Source organism: Centruroides sculpturatus, unplaced genomic scaffold (genome assembly GCF_000671375.1).
Source record: "Centruroides sculpturatus isolate CEXI.00-Female unplaced genomic scaffold, Cexi_2.0 scaffold362, whole genome shotgun sequence".
NCBI classification, from domain to species: Eukaryota; Metazoa; Arthropoda; class Arachnida; order Scorpiones; family Buthidae; genus Centruroides; species Centruroides sculpturatus.
In genome coordinates this window covers 322,657-343,386 of record NW_019384664.1, presented here as the reverse complement: position 1 = coordinate 343,386, position 20,730 = coordinate 322,657, and the positions used below count along the sequence as shown (strand labels likewise).

At 25.4% G+C, this 20,730-nt stretch overlaps 1 protein-coding gene across 2 annotated transcripts in view; it reads left to right on the top strand.

Annotated features, from left to right (window-relative positions):
• Positions 1-20,730, top strand: part of LOC111626614 (diacylglycerol kinase 1-like) — a 165,280-nt gene that overhangs the window by 63,104 nt on the left and 81,446 nt on the right. Inside the window, exon 1 of one of the 2 annotated variants that reach the window (XM_023370053.1) lies at positions 17,391-18,471. The exons of the other annotated variant lie outside the window; for it this stretch is intronic. The gene's annotated coding sequence lies outside the window, so the exon portion shown is untranslated. Of the gene's footprint in view, positions 1-17,390; positions 18,472-20,730 lie in introns of those variants that run through there. 2 annotated transcript variants of the gene reach the window in all.

Here is a 20,730-nt window from a genome sequence, read left to right as displayed (position 1 = left end):
AGTCCCGCTCCCCATCACTCGGCCGCCTCATTGTGGGTCTAATCGAACCCACTACCGGTCTGAAAAAACCTCTTAGTTCCCACAAGGCAAAAAGAAAGAATTGATGCAATAAGACAGTGCAACACAACACATGGACGATTTGTCTCCCAGGAGGACTTTCTATGAGGAAATTGCCCCTATTTAAGCATTAAGCAGATGAAGAAAACCTGGAAAATTCCACGTGGCCAGTCCGTTGGTCAGGCATAAACCCTCAAACAAACTACAAATGTTCAATGGTTTTATCCACTCGGCCACTGATGGCCAGTAGGCGAAAAGAATCCAAAAAAACAAAGATAATGTCACACTCGCAAAGCGCCAATGAATATTTAATGAGGTTCTTCAATTTACGCCAAACTCGATTTAATGCTCGATTTGCAGGCGAATAAATGCTGGCACTAAGCTTAGACATGATTATAGATTATGACTATGAAATGGGGGATAAGATTTTAAACATAGTTTAATGAATCTATCTTTGTTTTTTCACATTTTACCTTCGGTATAATGTAAATAAAAATTGCTATTATTTCCGGAATTGATTGTCTTCTCCAGATTTACAACACTAATATCATTTATTGTAATTTAGTATTTTTTTTTTTATCTTTCAAAAGCCATAAAATGCATTAATTTTTACATCATACATGATGTAAAAATTGAATAAAAATATTAAAAGAAAAAAAATTATATTAAATTATTTATTCATAACATAAATCTATTCATTTTAATGTTTGCTTTTTTTTTTCATTGCAATAATATCATTTTTCTTCTCAATTGAAAAGAAGTTGGAGTAAAAAGCACTAAAGTTTTCTCTATTTCTTTTTGTTAAAATTTCATAAAATATTTTAAAGTTAAATTGGGTATTTTCAGATACACTGAGATCTGAATAGATTGGGTCATTTTTTTACTATCCTTAACTTGTCTCATTCTCTTATGACTTATCCTTATTTCAATGATCCTTATGAATAAGGAATGTAGTTTAATTAATTAATAGTTTAATTTGTTGTGATGCAAATTACTTACGAGGCATTAAGGAGTTCAATCTAGATTCGAATTTGAAGCCATCCAAAAGGAAAACGTTCATTGTGTTCAATCAGCTAAAATTTTTATTTATAAATTTATTAATAAAATTGTTTTAACTTATAAAACAAGTCATTATAGTAAAAATAGTTAACTAAATTTATATAAAAATTTGTTTTTTAAGGTTTTTTCATGTTTTTTGGCAGCCTCTTAATAAGCTTATCAATTCTTTTGTCTCCATGTTTTCTGCAGTTTGTTTTTCTGTGTTAATGGCGTTCTTAACTTCCAAGTTCTTTCAGGATAGTTCTATTCATTAGAGGTTGCTGTCAAAGAATCGGAAGTCTTTGCCTAAGCCTTTTCATAGATATGACACTTCAGAAAGTTCTGCAATGATATCACTGGAACTTACAGATAAATTAGTGAGTGTTTCATTTAGTTAGCATAGAGAAATAGTAAAATTTCTGGTTTAATGAAAATACGCTGGCTTAAAAAGAAATATATCGAAAACGTCATTATTTTTCACAGCATTATTCCCATCATTATTTTTCTGTTTTATTAAAAACTTATTAAAATAAAAAATTTTAAAAATCAATGTCCATTTTCATTACAAATTATTTAATTAATAATTTAATTTAGAAATGAATGTGTTTCAAAATCATTTAATAATATTGCAATCAAATAAGTAAATACAAATTTTGTTTGTTTGTTTTGTTAAGTTATGGAAACAACACTTGGGCGATTGCTGGGGGGATGCCTTCCGGGAGGTCTTTCTAAGGATAACTGACCCTTATTCAGGCGTACAGACATGGATAAAACACGGAAAACTCCACGTAGCCAGCCCGTCCGGGTGAGGCGCGAACCCACGACCGAACTCCCCGTTTGGCCACTGATGGGCCAAATACAAATTTTTAAAAAATATTATACAAGAACGTGATGCGAGAGTGAATAGTTTTAAAGTAAAGTAAAGATGACCGAGATGGTTAATGTATCAAACGACCACTCTGGGTAACCCGAGATCGAATTTCAGGCATTTTTGGGGATAGTTTATTGCACATATGTCTAGCTCCGTTACTCACCACCCAACTTGAGACTGGCTGAACCCATGATAAATATAGGGGAAAAAGGCCCTCTTAATGCTCACAGGGCGAGAAAGAGTCAAAAGTAAATAAATATATAAAGTAAAAAAATAGTCAAATAATTTAAGTTTTTAGTTATGATAATCTTCATTAACATAAAGAACGAGCGTAACACTTGATATATGTATAAATATATAAAAAAAATCTACATTAGTCTGTTTACTAGTATAAATGCAACTAGATCCAAAATACAGTAATTTCATAATATTTCATAAAACATCATTTATTTTAATTTACTTTCAAATAGTTATAAATGATTGTAATTTGTATAACGAAAAAATTTTTAAAACAAAAGATTTATCTTTAATTACCTTATATAAATAACGGTTAAAAGCTATTATCAACTTAGTTTGTTTTCATAATAAAAGTGTTTTATTGATATTAACCTAGTTCACATTATAAGTAAAATTTGATATGAATTTAAGAATTTATATCAAATACAGTCAATAGTTAAATTGTTATTTTAATAATTAATACGTTTAAATATTTAAATTACCATTAATTTTTGTTTAATTATTTTTCAATCCTTAAAGTTTTATGGATACTCGTATATAAATGTTTTATTTTTTCTACCCTGTGAGCATTTTAAGATGTCCATATTTTTCCCCATATACCCATTGATAATTCGGCTAGGACCACAATGGAGCGGCCAGGTGGTAAGATACGTACCCCTATCGAAACTTTTAGAGTTTTTTTTTTATTTTCGAATTCCTCGAGAGATAGACTCACACCTTAGCCGTAACGGCCATCAAGCCGTTTTTTTATGATGAATTTATAAAGTTAAAAAGTACAGCAAATACTTTTGCATTTATCAGCAATTATTCTGATAAAATTCATACTTTCAAACTTTATAAATTTATTCGGAAAAGATCGTGTTACATTTTTAATCGAGAAAAGTTATTAATTGTTTGAAAGTAAAATGGAATTCCTTACGTAATTATACAAAAGTATTATAGTAATTAATATCAAAATTCATTTTATCGAAACAATATCTTAATGTTAATTAACTAATTAGTGTTAAATTTGGTCTTTTCTAAATTATGAACATTCGATTAAACATTTCGTAAAATGAGGAAATAATGTAATTACTAATTTCCTCTTATCTANACAAGCAATTCTCTAAATAAATAAAAAAAATAAATAAACTTTTTTTCAATAAATTGTAATGAACGAATAGAATAATTGATAGCATCTACCAAAAAATTATTTTTAGCATCAGTTTGACTATGTGATGAATTTAAGAATCTACTTGTTTTATTAAAAATGAGCCATTTAAATAGTTTGGATGTAGTTTAAATATATCTTTTAGGTGTTTTGTTTGATATCCATTTACATTTATGCCATAAAATTCTATCCAAACACAGAGAAAGAACTGCTGATGAAATTGCGATGTCATCTATAATCAAATTCTAGAGAAACCGAGAAATAATTCATTGTGATATGTGTTCAGTTATCCGCCTTATTTACCGAGAAATTGACCCAAGGTTAGTTTTCGTCCAATGCATAATCGCTGCTGAAAGGTCGATGTTGATCGATAACACGCCTTTGACTTCTCACGTGACCAATGGATGCACTATTCCACTTTATCCTTTGTACATTAAATGCTGAATTATTTTCAAATTATTATTATTATTTTGTAACCAAGTTAATTTTTGATTCATTATTAAAATATTCTATACATGCATATTTCATTGTTGGCTAAATCTCTTATTTAATAATAGAAATTCCAATATTTTAATCACTTTTTATACATTTGATTTCAAATTGTTACAACAATTACACCATATTATAACAAAAATATAAAAAATTTAAAGTATGTATTTGACAATTATAGTCTAATATTTATGTATTTTCTCTTTCTCAGCATGTTCATAAAATATATTGTATATTTTCAATATAAATATACTTTTTATTTGTTTGCTTAATACTGTATTGAATCAATATACTGAAATATGTCTCTCTCATATATAAAAATATGTTATATTGCTGGATAATTTCACATAGAAAATATTTTTCTATACATTTTAGTTTGTTTTATTCATTTTGTTTGCGGTCTTCTGTTTGTGTTCTTTATCAGTCAGTTGTGATTCAATTCAAAATTCATATAACATTTCAATTTTCAAAAGAAATCTTTCACGAAATTTCAATTCCTTATGAAATTCTTTTTACAGATAATACAGGTACAATTCTTTACGTTAACAGAAATTTGAGTATTTTTTGAAAATATTTTGTTTTGTGTGTGTAAAATCTCAAGATCTACTAAGTGATGTGTTTTGTTTTATTATGTCGAAAAATGCCAACAATTTTAGATAGAAATCTTAGAATTTTAAATGTATTTGAATAAAATTTCAGTTTTATAAAGATACAGCAAAACCTCTCATTTGTGACTAGTCTCTGGGTTATAAATCAAAAAAGTGGTCATATATGTGAGGTAGACACAAATCATACTCACTTATAACCTTTATTTCAACCTACAGTATTATAGAATTTGCAACAACTTACAAAGACTAGAAGAACGTCTATTCAAAATTTAAGATATTTTAAGCAAGTAAACTAAAGGATAAGTTTCAATAGTTGTTTGCTAATGATAAAGTTACTGTTTTCAAAACAAAAAAAAATTAGACTGTTATTAATAGCTTAAGTTAGCAAATGAAATCAATCATAGAATGCCTCCATAGACATTCTGTGAGAATCATTGATATTCGAAATAATGCATTCTGATGAAGATTTTTAAATAAGGTCAAACGTTAGTTATTAAAGAATATTTTTTTCTTTTTGAAATTAGTGGTTGTTTACATTTCTGTTAACAAATGCAAGTTGCTATCCATCTAAATCCTCTTATTATTGTAGAGAAGTTATATTTCATTAGTTAGTGATAATCAGGATAGCATTTCTGAACACAGTGTCGGGTTGTTCACTAAGCATGTGAGGCTCCTAGAGGCCTAAATCTCTAGAGCTCGAAAAGTGGAAAAAATAAAGCAATTTTATCGTTGTAATTGTGTATAATCATTTATAAATACAGTAATTTTATAGCTATATTAGACATTATGTAGAGGGACTTCTCCCAATCTTCTGTGCCTATAAGCATCGAAAGGCTATAATCTGCCATTATCTGAAAATAAAACCAAGAAAGCAGCTTCATTTGGTAAAAAAAAATTGCGTTCGAATGCCTAGACTCAAGCAAATGGGCACATGTCTCATTTAAATCATTGAAAAACTTTTGGGAAATTTTTCTGCTGATTTTGAATGAGAGATATGCACAAATAGAAGTTTCGCTGTATATCAACGATGATTTAGTTTTATTACAGTAAAACACAATGACGATTGCCTAAAAGTTCAAAATAAAATCTAAATATTTAAGTGAGTTTGAACAAAGTGAATTAAATTAAAAATGTATTCAAATTTCTCTACGTGCAATTTTTATAAATAGACTGATAACAGGAATATTACAACAAAATTTTCGATTATTTGTAGGTCTTCGTTTTCTTAGTTCTTTCGATATAATTAAAATTGTTATTCTTACGTTAGACCGAGAATACATGAAAAAAATAGTAATTTATTTCATATAGGCCATTCATAATATTGATATTAAGTTAAAATTAAATAAGTACTATAGTAATAAAACTTAATTCGATATCAATGACGATAATTATTCTTAATATTTTAAGTAATGTAATAAAAACTTAGATACTTTTTCAAAATTTATCTTAGTTAAAATCAGTTCTGTATTAAGTCTGATAAGCATAAAATTAATAAAAGTTTTGAGTTATTTTCCTTTTTTTTTTAATCCGTTGTTAGGAAAATCCTCTTCCAAAGCCAACTGTAGATAAGAAAAAGACGTTTCTCATTATTATTCATTGCCATTTCTAAATGCTTCTTCATTCTATCAAATAAATGAGGTTTGTCAATTGTATTAAAGATCACAAGCAATTCTCTAAATAAATAAAAAATAAATAAACTTTTTTTCAATAAATTGTAATGAACGAATAGAATAATTGATAGCATCTACCAAAAAATTATTTTTAGCATCAGTTTGACTATGTGATGAATTTAAGAATCTACTTGTTTTATTAAAAATGAGCCATTTAAATAGTTTGGATGTAGTTTAAATATATCTTTTAGGTGTTTTGTTTGATATCCATTTACATTTATGCCATAAAATTCTATCCAAACACAGAGAAAGAACTGCTGATGAAATTGCGATGTCATCTATAATCAAATTCTAGAGAAACCGAGAAATAATTCATTGTGATATGTGTTCAGTTATCCGCCTTATTTACCGAGAAATTGACCCAAGGTTAGTTTTCGTCCAATGCATAATCGCTGCTGAAAGGTCGATGTTGATCGATAACACGCCTTTGACTTCTCACGTGACCAATGGATGCACTATTCCACTTTATCCTTTGTACATTAAATGCTGAATTATTTTCAAATTATTATTATTATTTTGTAACCAAGTTAATTTTTGATTCATTATTAAAATATTCTATACATGCATATTTCATTGTTGGCTAAATCTCTTATTTAATAATAGAAATTCCAATATTTTAATCACTTTTTATACATTTGATTTCAAATTGTTACAACAATTACACCATATTATAACAAAAATATAAAAAATTTAAAGAATAAAAAGCATATTTTAATTTTAAAAAATATACCATTTTTTATTTAAAAAAAAAATTAATATTTTTTTCAGTTTTACAATTTTATATTCCATTTTTACCCCTTAATTTTAATAAATTTTTATCTAGCGTAATTTCAAATAGTTTAATGTTGTAACATAAATAATTATTAAAATTTACGATGTAAAAATTTAAAATAATTGCAATATATTAAAATTCTTCGGTTTGTTTTTGACAATTTAAGTCTATGATTTATGTGACTTCATTTGAATATTAATAAAGAGCAGCAAATATGGATCTTCGAATTAACGACTAACTTTCCTTACGATTGTCAATAAATCGAAATTATCTACAGATATGCAGGAGTTTTATTGACATTCGAATCTTTTAATGGCTATCGATAAACAACTTGAATAATGTAAACCTACGCAGAAATCATTTCAATCAAAAATAAATGAAGCACATAACCATAATCGTAACTTAAAATTTCTAGCAAAAAAGTGATTTATACTTACATAAATCACTTTCTAAGAATTTTAAATATCAAAAATTGGAACGTATTTAATATTATTTAAACTAATTCCTAAACATTTAATAATTATTTTTCTGTGTAATTTATGTTGAAAAATTGAAATAAATTTTTTTTCTTTGTCTCTATGATTAAAGAAATAATTCTCCTTCATAATATAATCTAAGCACTTTTTATATTCTTAAATGCCAAATATATTTTTAGAAGCTATAACTGTAATTAATTTTATAAAAGAATTTTATATACCAAGCTTTTTATATACCGATATTTGTATTAAAAAATTCAAATACCTCGGTTGTACCAATAATTTATATCAATAAAATATTGAGATAAACATTTTCAATATCTTACATAATCGTTATAAATAGTGATATAGAAAATTACTTTGTTACTTATTATTACGTGTTATTTAATTTTTAAAAAGGGCTCAAGGCGAATCTTCGTATTATATTTTAATATCTCTTGTATTATTTTTTTTCTCGAATTATTTATGAATTATATAAAATTATTTACTGTTTATTAAGAAATCATAAATTATATTATAAAATTACATTTTTTATATTATTCATTTATAGATTTTCATTTAACTGGAATCACAGAAATAAATCAAAGTATAGAAAAATAATTTTTAAAATTTTAATTTATATTGAAGGTTATTAAATATTGTTTAAAATGGCATTTATTTTATTATAGAAGAAAATGGAACTATTTTACGTCCCCTTATAAAAGATAGAAAATTTTTCTATGGTCTTATAATGTCATTAAAATGTATACATAATACATTCACATAAAATCTCTAATTTTATTAATATTTATAGAATTTTCAACAAAATTTTAAAGAAATCATTACTTTAATTGCATTTTATTGCTACAATCGAAAGGAAAAGCATAGTAATACATATAACACATAGAATCCCTTAATTAATCCAATATTTTAATGCTTTAGCATTGATTGGATGCTAACTAAAACCTAAGTAAATATTACTGTATATATATATTTGGGTGTGCTAAAATATCTTAATGGCAGAATATTTGTTAAATCATTACAGTGATAAAACCAAGTATGCGTGAATAAAATATCAATATTGAGTCTAATGTCAGGCAGTATTTTCAAAATTATTCAGCTTTACGGATTTATACAAATAAGTTGAGAATCTGTACTTGAAATATCATTCTTTATGTAAAAACTATATAAGTAAGTTGAAAATAAAGCAATTATAGCATAATTGCTCGATAGATTTTCGGCAGTCTGTTGGTTGTAGCTATAATTATATATCGGGTTGGAGATGTTTGTATATTATAGCATAAATGAGATTAATGTGATTTATATAATTAACAAGTGGACTAATCACTAGCTAAAATGCACGTAATAATGGGATGAGAATTGTTTAACATCTCACAATTGATTACTTTAAAATTTATTCGTCATCTTACCCCATTAGTATTACAATCACTATATTTTTATTGTTTTTATTTGTAATATTATATGTTAATATTCGAAAGTAGTAGTGTGACAATATATAATATTAATTGTCAAGGGATTACTCCTTATAATTAATAATAATATGATTTAAACAATAAAATTTCTAATATAATGTAATAACAAAACATCCTAGAAATTCACTTCCTTTTATTATTGAACTTATATTAATACCTTTTGTTTTTTATTTTTATATCTATATTTTTAGTAAAGCTATAAAGTACAGAGAAATGTTTTTAAGGAAAAACCAATTCTCTTAAAATACATGCATCACTTTATGAAATACATTTTTATAATACTGGGAATACTTATTTATTAATGAATTTTTCATTAAATTCTGTCAGTTTAAATAGACTTACGTTCATTAAGTTAACGGATAATTTACATAAAATTATCTCTTCCCTCATTAAATAGGAATTAGTTTCAAATTTTTACTTAAAAAAATTATCTAATAATTCTGAAAATTAATTTTTTTTTTATTCGAATTATTTTAAAATAGTTTCTGCGACATATCATTTTCTCTATATAGAAAAATAAGAAAAGAAAAAAAATCAGCTGATATAACATTATCGACGAAGATATCTCGTCTCCATTTTTTTCAATCTTCGCACATTTTCGATTTATTGACATCATACATGTTGTAGTTCTGACATTCATATTTTATATCCCTTAGAAATTTTTCCTGTAAGCATAAATATGTTTGTGGGTTTGAACATCAACTTTCTTTCTATAGTTATAAAGTCAAATCATAAATATTATATTTGGCGTTTCAATCAGAAGAGCTTCTATTCCAATTCTATCAATGAGAATTATTATGTATATTTTGTTGATTTTGTTTCCTATACCAAATCTTCTTGTCATGGATATTCAAATGTAATTGAATTCATGATAATGTCGAGTCAACAATTCCAGTGACATGAATACATATTAAGACTTTAGAGATGATGGAATTGGTTAGAGATTACCATTTGTTAATCACTAATGATGAAAGTTTCAGGTAACTTATTTTATAAAAGAGTATTTTTTGTAAACAATCATTATCTGCTAGTTCTAGATTTTTCTATGTGATAGTTTACAAAGCTTTACAAACTTTGTCTTTTATTGAACGTAAACATTGATGAAGTATCCGCGAGATTAGCTTTGACGCCATTTCGTCTTCGATCTACCATTATTTATTCAACTTTACTTGCTTATTTTATAATAAAAATATTCCTTTAACCTAATTTTTCTTATCAAATATTGAATAATATTCGCTCGTATTTTGTAATAAAACATTGAATGTTTTTCCCCTCCTTAAGATAACCATATTTATGATTATTTTCCACAAAAGCGATTAATCTCGACATTAAAAAATGTCTAAATACATTTATTTTTCAATAAAGAACAAAGCCGGCGATCGTTTATTTCCAGAATAAAGTATAATTATTAAGTTTTAAGTACTTAATTTAAAAAGAAATATATTTTTATTGTACATCAGCAGAAGAAAATTTAGATTGGTCATTCAACAATTGACTGACTACAGCAATTAGACCTATTTTCGGACAATGACAAAAGAAGATGCTGACTTCTTATCAGTTGAGATTCTTTGGCTGAATGCCACAACATGTAATGACCTTTAGTGAGTAGCTGATACAGAAAAATCTCAATTTTTTTTATATAACAGTAACAATTATTAACTGATTCAATACGAATATAATTGATAAATTCAGTTACTTTTACTTCATCTCAAAAAATAATAATTGTTCGAGTCTAATGAGATACTTGATATTATTCAATTGATAAATGGTTCTTCGCTTTGTATCTCATACTAACCATTATAAAATTTTCTAGGTATGAAGACTTATAACGGAATTATTGCTATGAGATGCGGGTTAAATATTTATATCATTTAAAAAATTGCTTTAAACCTTTTTAAAATAAACTATAATTATATTTTTTAAGAAACTTACATTGCAAAATTGATAAAATTAATATAAATAAATATGATTTAATTATTATTCACACTGTAAATTTTTCACGCAAGCTGTTTATTTTATGTAATTTTTCAAGACAGAAGCAAGATGAACCAAGTTTTTCAAAGAAATAAATATTAATAACAATAATAAATTAATTTTTTTACTTTATTTTTGACAATGATAGAAGATACAAAGAAAATACAAAAGAATATAAAATTTTTTTCATATAGGCTATATATAAGCCATGAACCGGAACGATTTTAAAGATTATTTGTTGAGATAATAGTTGCATTTTACGAAGTATTAATTAACATATATCAAATTTCAATATTAACTTCAGCTTATATGCAACAAAATATTCAAATTATAGAAAAACTTATGTTCGGTAAACCTATAGTTTTTTTTCAATTTTATTTTGATAATTTTATTTTATTGGAGCAGATACACCTGTTTTTAATCTAACAAATCATCCTTATCTATTTTCGGTTTAATCTCTTATTGATATATATTTTTTATTTTGGATACAAATGCAATGGCCAAATGTCATGGCAATTTTATTTGCTGAATTTTTTCTTACTTTCAAATAAATTATTTATATACTATTTACAAAAATGCGACAATAATAATTAAAATCTGATGCATAAATTTAATGTTCATTATATTGGTTAAAAATTCAATTTTCAAAGGAAGAATTAATATTAATAATTCTAAATATAAGATTTATCATTGTCAACATTAAAAAATTAATGAAATCGCATTAAATTTTCAATAAAATGTTAGATAAACTCAACGTCTTAAAGATTAATACGGAAATATCAATGTCATTTCTTAAAACTAGAGAAGAATTTAAATATAGAAAATAAAATGTATCATTTGGAAATAAATTCAAAGGTGAAAAGATTTATGTACTTTAAATTCAAATGAATCTTGATGATTGAAATTCTCGACATTATTAATGTAGGTACGGAGTGATAAAGATGAATTCTCCTGCCTAACCAACCAAAATGGTTTGTTCTTCCGATAAAATGAAAAATAACCTCCATCAATTTTCAAAAAAATTTTAAGAAAGAAAAAAAATGGAACAAAATCTTAAATTACAAAATTGATTTTTATGCTTTCAAACTCAATAAAAGTTTGTTTATTAAGAATTAATTTAAATAAATTACGATTTATTTTTTGAATTGAGACTTTTTATTTTTAAATGTTATAAAATTATTATAATTTTTACACTTTTGTAGCTTTTATTTTGTTTTAATTTAATGTTTTTCTTTAAATTCTACATGCATACAATTTATCAAATTATTAATATCTAAGAATCTTAATAATTGAAATATACCTTAAATATTTTAGTTACTACTGTAATTTTATGTCTAGTAGATGGCCATAAATGTAGCCATAAAAACAAGTAAAAATTACCTTTGTTTCCGCAGGATATGATGCTTAATGTATCATAAAACCATTCTTTTTTATATATACTTAGAAAAAAAATATATATTACTAGCGATAAAGTAAACATAGTTTAGCATTTTATTCTAAAAAAACTGTAAATAGTATATTCAATTAATGTACTATTTACTGTATTTTTTTATAATGTATTTTAGAAGAAAGATGAATAGATAAGAGAACCTGTTCTAGTATGAGATTCTAGCAGGTGTTTATCTAAACATAATGTATTTTATAGTAGTGTATGTATATATTTTTGTAACATTTTTAATTTTTTTGTTTATAAAAAAATAAAATTCAAAAAATGTTCAAGAATAAGGGAAACCTTTAATAACAGCAATAAAGATCTAGATAGGAGAAAGTAACAAGGTAGCAAGGATTTTGAGCCTCAGGCAAGCAATTTACTACTCAAGTGAAGATTTTCGATGTAGAACTAGAAATTATAATTTGCCTACAAACTCCTTTAGATAATATTTTAAAAATTTAAATGAATGTTTCATAAAACCAGAAACGCATAATTTTATCTTTAACTATTACTAATGTTTTACACAAAATCCTTCCGCTTATAAATCCGAATCGATAAAAAAAACTTGAAAAGTATTGAAATATGAAATGTTTTTGTGGATTTTAATTAACGATACACAATTACCAAAAGGTAAATAATCAAGCAAAATAGAATTTTACGATAATTAACTAAATAATACCGACATTAACGACCCGATCTCCGCGTGATCCACATTATTTTTTTTTTTATAAAATTTAATCATAATTAAATAATAAAACAAATATAAAGTTATGTATTAAAATATAAATGCAAAAAGAAAAGAACGGTTGTTAAATTTTGCTAAAATTAATTTCGTTTTTATGATATTAAGCACTTTATATTATCATTGTAAATTCTATTACTGATCATAAAACCAATATTTTTTTTTATTATATATATGATAACAAACTCGATTTAAAAAATTCAGACTAAGTTTTTATTTTAATTATATTTATAGTAATCTATTCCAAGTAATTTTTAGATATAAATTCCAATAATTCGTGCTATAAGCGAAATTTATTGCATGTTTTCCTATCCGGTTGGAAGAATTTTCTTTAATATCATCTAAGAGTTTTTCTTCTTCTCTTCACCTTTCTACATCAAAAACTTAAAATATAATTTTTTAATTATTATCATCATCAATAAAGTTTCGTAAATAAAATTTGTTAGAATGTGAAATTTTACATATTTGAAATTTTAGAAAAATTTTTCTGGAAGGAAATAAACGTTAAAAGGATGAAAATTCCGTTATTTTAATTTTATTGTAAATCATATCAAGTATCGCAGTTTCGCTCTTTCTTAGAAATAATAATTACCGAAAAATTAATTAGAAATTTTTATAAAATTCATTTGATATCATTTTTAATTTAAAATTTTTCTTCTTCAAATTATCTATTTAATTTTTTTTCCTTTTAATTAAATTCGTATTAAAAGATTAATAAAATTTAGATTTTATTGATACAGAATTACGTATAAGTTATGTTTATAACATTTAAATTTATATAATAATCAGTTTTTTCTGTTATACTTTTTAATTGATTATAAATTATTAGCACTTAAAAATGATAATGATTTATAAGCAATTTTCATCAATAAGTATTAGATTAATTATATGAATAAATAATAAGATTAACATTTTATCAATAACTGAATAGATACTAATTATATTAACAAATAATTATGACTAATGATTATACTGAAGACAATATCTATAAGGTAAATCATTAGTAAATATAATCTATACATGGAAAAAGATGAAATAATAAAACAAATCATATGAATCGTCCCTCTGAAAAATTAACATCAAAATAGATTTTAAAATGTATAAATACAAATAGATGTAGATGAAATATGGAATTACGTACTGTATAAGTGTCTTTTTAAATTAGATCTATTTTGTTGTTGTTTTTTTTATGTTCACGTTTTTAGTTGTAACTAATTATTGTTAAAGAAAATAGTTCAATTTTTAATACTTTACACATATTGCAGAAGGTCACTTACGTTCATAAGAGTTATTTTAAAAATATATTTTATCCTTCTTACATCGAGTCTGCATTTAATATTTAGTAAGGTATAGTACCAATAAATTGTTTTTATATTTTACTAATTTCTTTATGTTTTAATTTACAAGCATTTCTTTAAATCATTCGTCATTTCTGATTTCATATTTTTAAATATATTTTTCCTTTTGACATTTTTTCAACTTTTCAGTCAGCTATGATCTATTGTGCTTTAAGTAATCGTTTCGTTCATTTTTTTAAAAAAACCTAATTTCCTTCACGACGGTTGACAAATAAAATTTTTAAATATGAATCTATAGAGAAAAATTGGTAAAGATGACAACACCTTATGTTTCATTTTTACGAGCTGACGATATCAACTTATTGGTATATATCATCAATATCTATAACAAATAAAGGAAGAAGTGTCGAGATCTACAACTTCAATTTCAAAAACTATCGATAAAATGTGTTTAGTCGCGTTATTTTATTCGAATCATGTTCCCTTAACACACGTGAATTTATATATGACTTTTGTCAGCAATAAATTTATCGAGAAAACATGCTATTTTCTTCAATCATCACGTCACTCCAATAGCTTGATCAAGTTATCCAGGCCTGGGGTAAGATGACGAATTTCGTACTTTTATTTAATTTCTTTATATAGGCCTATATTTAGATACATATAAATATATACATCTACAGTATTTAGTTAAAGAGTATTTTCAATTATCTTAATTATATTTTCAAGTACAAATTTTCAAATTTTAAGTACAAATAACACATCTTTGTTATATCTCACTTTTAAAATATTTTAGTAACTTTCTTAATTAAAAAATTTATAATTTTAATTACCTTAACTTTATTTAGTGACTTAATATATTAATTCCGTTTCTTATTTGAAGTAAAGCTTTGTATTTACACAATATTTCATCATATTACCAATACAAATCCTTCATTGTTCTACGTTATTCAATTAAAGATGCCTTGTGAGATATTCCCAGACGTTCTTCATAATCATACTGGGACTATTTTCTTATTATTTGCTTTTAATCTTGTACTAAGTTTACAATTGAATCATTAAGTTAGTTAATTCTGATGATTAACTAATTATTCTTCTGTTTAATTATTCCAAATTGTATTTTAAATTGCTTAGAATTAAATTAAACGAATAAAGTAAATTTTTTTAATATTTTAATTTATAAAAATATTAATTCTATCAACACTTATTATGTTGTAGACATAAAACTAGATGTTGAAAGAACTGTGTATAGTTATGTAGATTAATAAATTAAAATAATTTTAGAGAAAGAGAAATTTTTTTTCTGAACAGTTAATTGTATAAGAAGGAAGTTTGTTGAAACGATTTAATGATAACGTAATACAGCAGTGATAACAAGGTTGGAAAAGAAATTTAATAAGCTAATTAGCTTGATTCTATTACAGAAAGTAATAGAGCTTCGTAGTCGTTTGAAGAACGTACTGAAAACGTGAAAAATTTTCCATCTGACTTAATTTTATAATTTCCTTCCTAAAATGTGTTTAATATAGGGGAGACCAGGGCAAGATCGGCATGTTAAGCTTTACTTAAATTTTGTGTAATAAATACTGCTGTAAACTGAAAAAAAAGCTTTGCATATTGTCTATTGGAATGTTACCTTACTATAGAACTGGTTAAAATCAGTTTGGAAATAAAAATAATTAAAATAATTACAACTTTACAAGAAGAGAGAAATTGACGAAGTTGCCCCGGGTATAGGGGCAAGATCGGCAACTTCTCTCTTTTTGTAAAGTTGTAATTATTTTAATTATTTTTATTAAAGTTGCCCCTGGTATAGGGGCAACAGTAATGGGGCAAGATAGGCACGTATATAAAATTATGTTATTAACAATGTATAAGTTGGAATTCACTATTAAAACAAAGAAATACAAATCCAACACCCATTTAATATTATTACAACGAAATGCAAGTTCAAAGACATATATACATGAATAACAAATGCAAACATGTTTTCATTTATCATCTGTTTGATTTTTATCCTTTGCTTCTAATGTGGCTTTATGTTGCCGATCTTACCCCGCTAGTCATGATTTCGAAACATTAAGTACAACCCTGAGAACAGAATGCCAAGCCACGATCTGGCCACGTGAATAAGTTGAAGTTACATCCTTCTAACAGGAAAAGTAACTTTCGTTATCATGGAATTATAACAAAACCTGCCAATTCAATATAAATGGAAAAAAAATATTATATGGAATTGAACGAAAATGAAAATTTGCTTGATAATTCAACTACGCTTGTTGGAGAACAATAAAAACACTACACTCAACAAGCCACCAATAAAACTCAACTGCCTAACCTATAACCAAAGTCTCCTTTTAATTTGTTTTTAAAAAAAAGCGCTTGACAAACTTGCCCCGCATGCCGAAGTTGCCCCGGTCTCCCCTAAATGCAGAAAAAGAAGTTAAACTCATTAAAATCCTGCATTCCTTTGGTATAAAAATATATTATAAAAATGCATCCACCTTGGAATTATGTATTCCATTTAAAATATTACTCGAATATCTATAAATGTCGTCTCTTGGCCATTTTCGGAAACAAATTTCATTTTTAAAGTAGCAAAAAGGCAATAAAATATGTTTTTTGTTCTGTAAATATTCTAAAATATCTTCGGTAGATATCAGCGATTCAAATAAAAGAATAGATTAAGTTTATATAGTTTGAAGAAGATGGATGACTCTGTCGACAGTAAAATAGAAACAGAATACATAAAACGTGTTTGAATATGTAAGAGGAATTGTTCAATTTAAAAGGTAAAATAGTTTTTATATGTCTTCTATTAACCGAAATGGGAAAATAGAGATGACAAAAGTTATAAAATAGTAGTTGTTAGAAAACAACAATTTTTACAGAAAATTGGGGAAAAATCATTTCTAGAAAAAGTAGATATATATATATAGAGAGAGCTAACTATTTTATTGTATTTTATGCAATTGTATAAAAATAAATATAATGTATTGATTTTACATTTATATAAATATATGTTAAATTCATTCAATCAATCACTCAGTTCCTTCTCTTCAATTTTCATTATCCGTAACACGATTCCTCTTATAATTTGCTTGCTAATAAATTATCTTAACAGTTATCCTTTCTGAAACAGAACAAATGATATTTATGTTGCCAACGAATACAATCTTTCTGTTGTAAAAACGATACCGAGTAGACGAACCTTTATTGGGTCATGGCCAAGGTCATAACATTAGCCGCATCTGTCATACGGCATTTTAAAATGTATTCATTTAGAAAATATTAGTTTTGTTCAATAATTCCCGGTCTTTATAAGTTTATTATTTGTTTTAGCAATCATTAATCATCGCTGGATGTTATCTTTTATAGCTTTATTGCTTGTTTTAAGCAACAATAACGTTTAAATAAACAATTCATGTCGATTTTAATGTTCGAAACGAAAATGATAAATACATAATTAATGTCGCTTCGATATTTATGAATAGCGTCCCTGAAACTGATATTAAATTTCCATAAGGTAACATGGTGCATGCGTAATTTTCCAGAGCAATATCGTATAGTATATTACGCGGAATATAAAGCAGTAAACCATTTTTAGAAAGTAATAACATTCTAACCTCTTGTCAATCGATTATTTTTAATCAATAAAGTCCATAGTTGTTTTAAATCTGATGTTTTGTCGTTGATATTCAGCATTCTAACCTTTGGCATTTCTGTATTTTGTTGTTTTCTGCACGGTGTTATTATCGAACTGTACGCCTGTAAGAGAAGAGATCGTAGTGATGCATTTTGTTTTCTTACGTTCGTCCCACCTAAAAATAATTTGGGTCATTTTTCTATAAAATTGCTTCAATTAGCCATTTATCGGAGCTCCTCCTTTCGAAAGTGTCCGATTCGTCCCTTCGCTACTACATTCTTTCTCTTGACTGCTTCCAGTAGAGACGGATTGAGTCAGGAGGCTGCGCGCGCATGTGACTGTGCATGCTCCCCCTTCTCTCCGACCTCAGTTGATAGCAAAGACTGCCGGCATCTCTTCTTCCAGGATCATATCTCCTCGCATCTGGGATATATTTTCTTTCCTTGTTATTTTCGTCCGATTTTTTGATGATAGCTCTACTTATCTGGCAGGAATATTAGCATCTAGAACTTTCCTTAACCGGAATTTAAATTCAATAGGTGAGTACCAGTTCTTATCTTTCATCGCACCTGTTGTCAGCCATTCGTACCTGATTATGTGGAACCTCCAACAGCTGACTTTTTTCCCCTTGAAATAGCTTAAGTTAAACGTGTATATAACTCGCTTAAATGTTTTAGTTAACTTGGATAAAATTAAAATAAATAATCGAGTATTGAAAAAAGTTCTTTAAAATTCTTCGTCTTTGTCTAAATTTATCTTCTCGAGTATATTTAATTGTTTTCTTCATAAGTATTGCGTATATAAAGTCTTTTATATTCCATATGCTGTTTTAATGTATCGGAACGAGATATACAAGTCGTAAAGGTATCTTACGTACTTGTTATACAGCTGTGGTGTTTATTAATAAATATATATATATACATTTATACGTTACAAGACAATAAAAGTATGTCGGTCGTTGAGATGTATAAATAATAAATAAAGCAAATGTACTGTACCAAAGATATTTTCACTTTACCATCTCTGTATGGACATTTATAAATAACAATAATACAACAATCAGGTAAGTTCGATAAACATGCTTTTAGGTATATACTTAACTGTTCTTATATAATTCATTTATGTAAAATATATTATAAACGTATCGATAATGTTTCCAAGCTTATTTTACAACCATTTCTCATCAATTAATACTAACTAATCAATTTGAAGAGCATTCCAATTAATTCAAAATATCGATTGTTAATCACATACACACCACGCACGTATATAAGTTATTTCGTATACAGGGAAGAACTTACCATAAATTTAAGCATTGTGTAAGGAGTATTTAACTATTGATCACATATTGATGTACTGTACTTATCGAATTATTAAAGAAATATTTTGAAGTGTGCAAATTTTGATAAATCGAGTTTAGATGGGTCACTTAGACCAGAATCTAACTACACCACCTGTAAGTGTGTTCGAGTGACGACAATGTTTCCAACAATGATAGACAGAAATAAATTGAGTGGAGAAACTCCTCTCAGAACCGATCGGATGATTTATCAAGTGCTATCAACCTTTTTTTTTAAAAAAAAAGTATTTTAGAATATAATTTTAAAAGTGTTTTAAAAAATAATTTTCTAAAATAAACTTAATGAAATTTTGCGATTGTCAATTTCGATTTTTAAAACTTTATAATAGAAAACGAATTTATTATATAATTCAATTATAATAAACAATTTATATGCAGGGAATTTAATGTTTAAGTTATTTTAAGTTTAATATATTCATCCATAATCATATTTGATATGTATGAATTGATCGGCTATATTCGTATATCTCGTCTTGTTTCCTAAAATAAAATAAAATTAATTTATTCAATTTATTTATATATTTAAAGGAAATTTATTAATAATGTAAGAGATATATTGATCAAGTTTTAAAAATGAATCATTAGCATTAAGTGTACTTTAAAGTGTACAGAGTGTCGACATCGTACTAAATATTTATGTTCAAATATTTTATTAGAATTAATTGAGTGTAATTATTAAAATAACTTCTTATATTAATTAATTCTGATTAAAGTTTATATTTTAAATTTTGGAAAGGACTTTACATAAGAAAATATGTCATGAAATTATCACGTGTGACACGTTATTGCATACCAAACTGATAAAGAAAATGGAATGACTGTCTAGTTTAAAGTTAATATTTAGAGAAGAGAAATTACTTTCCTTTACACAAATATACTTTAATAGTATATTTTAGAATTAAAATAAAGGAATAATTTTTCGATTTTGTTCCAATTATTTTCTAAGATAAACAAACTAATACGATTCCTTTCGTCTCGTATAAGTCTATATATTTTAGATTTTTAAGAAGTTTACTGGCTATTAAATTGATTAAAAATCAAAAATACAAAGTTTTACGTATAAAATATTATTTTTAAGACTTTACTCGTTATAAGAGATAGCAAAATATGTATGATCTTATTGCTGTATGTACTTGCTCTATCTTATTATTAAAAAATGCTAATTATTTTAATAAACTTTGATTATATTTTTAAAATTTTTAAATATTATACTTAATCATAAAAATATAAATTAGATTAAATAATGGCGATTTTTTAATTTATTTATAAAAACACTCAATTTATTAAAATAGTTTGTATAAAAACGTAAATATCTTATAATATCTTAAAGTATAATTTATTATATAGGTTTTTTTTTACTATAAGAAATTATAAAAATAATATACACATTTTGAATTTTTAATCAACTATTAAATTATATCTAATTTATGTTTTAAAT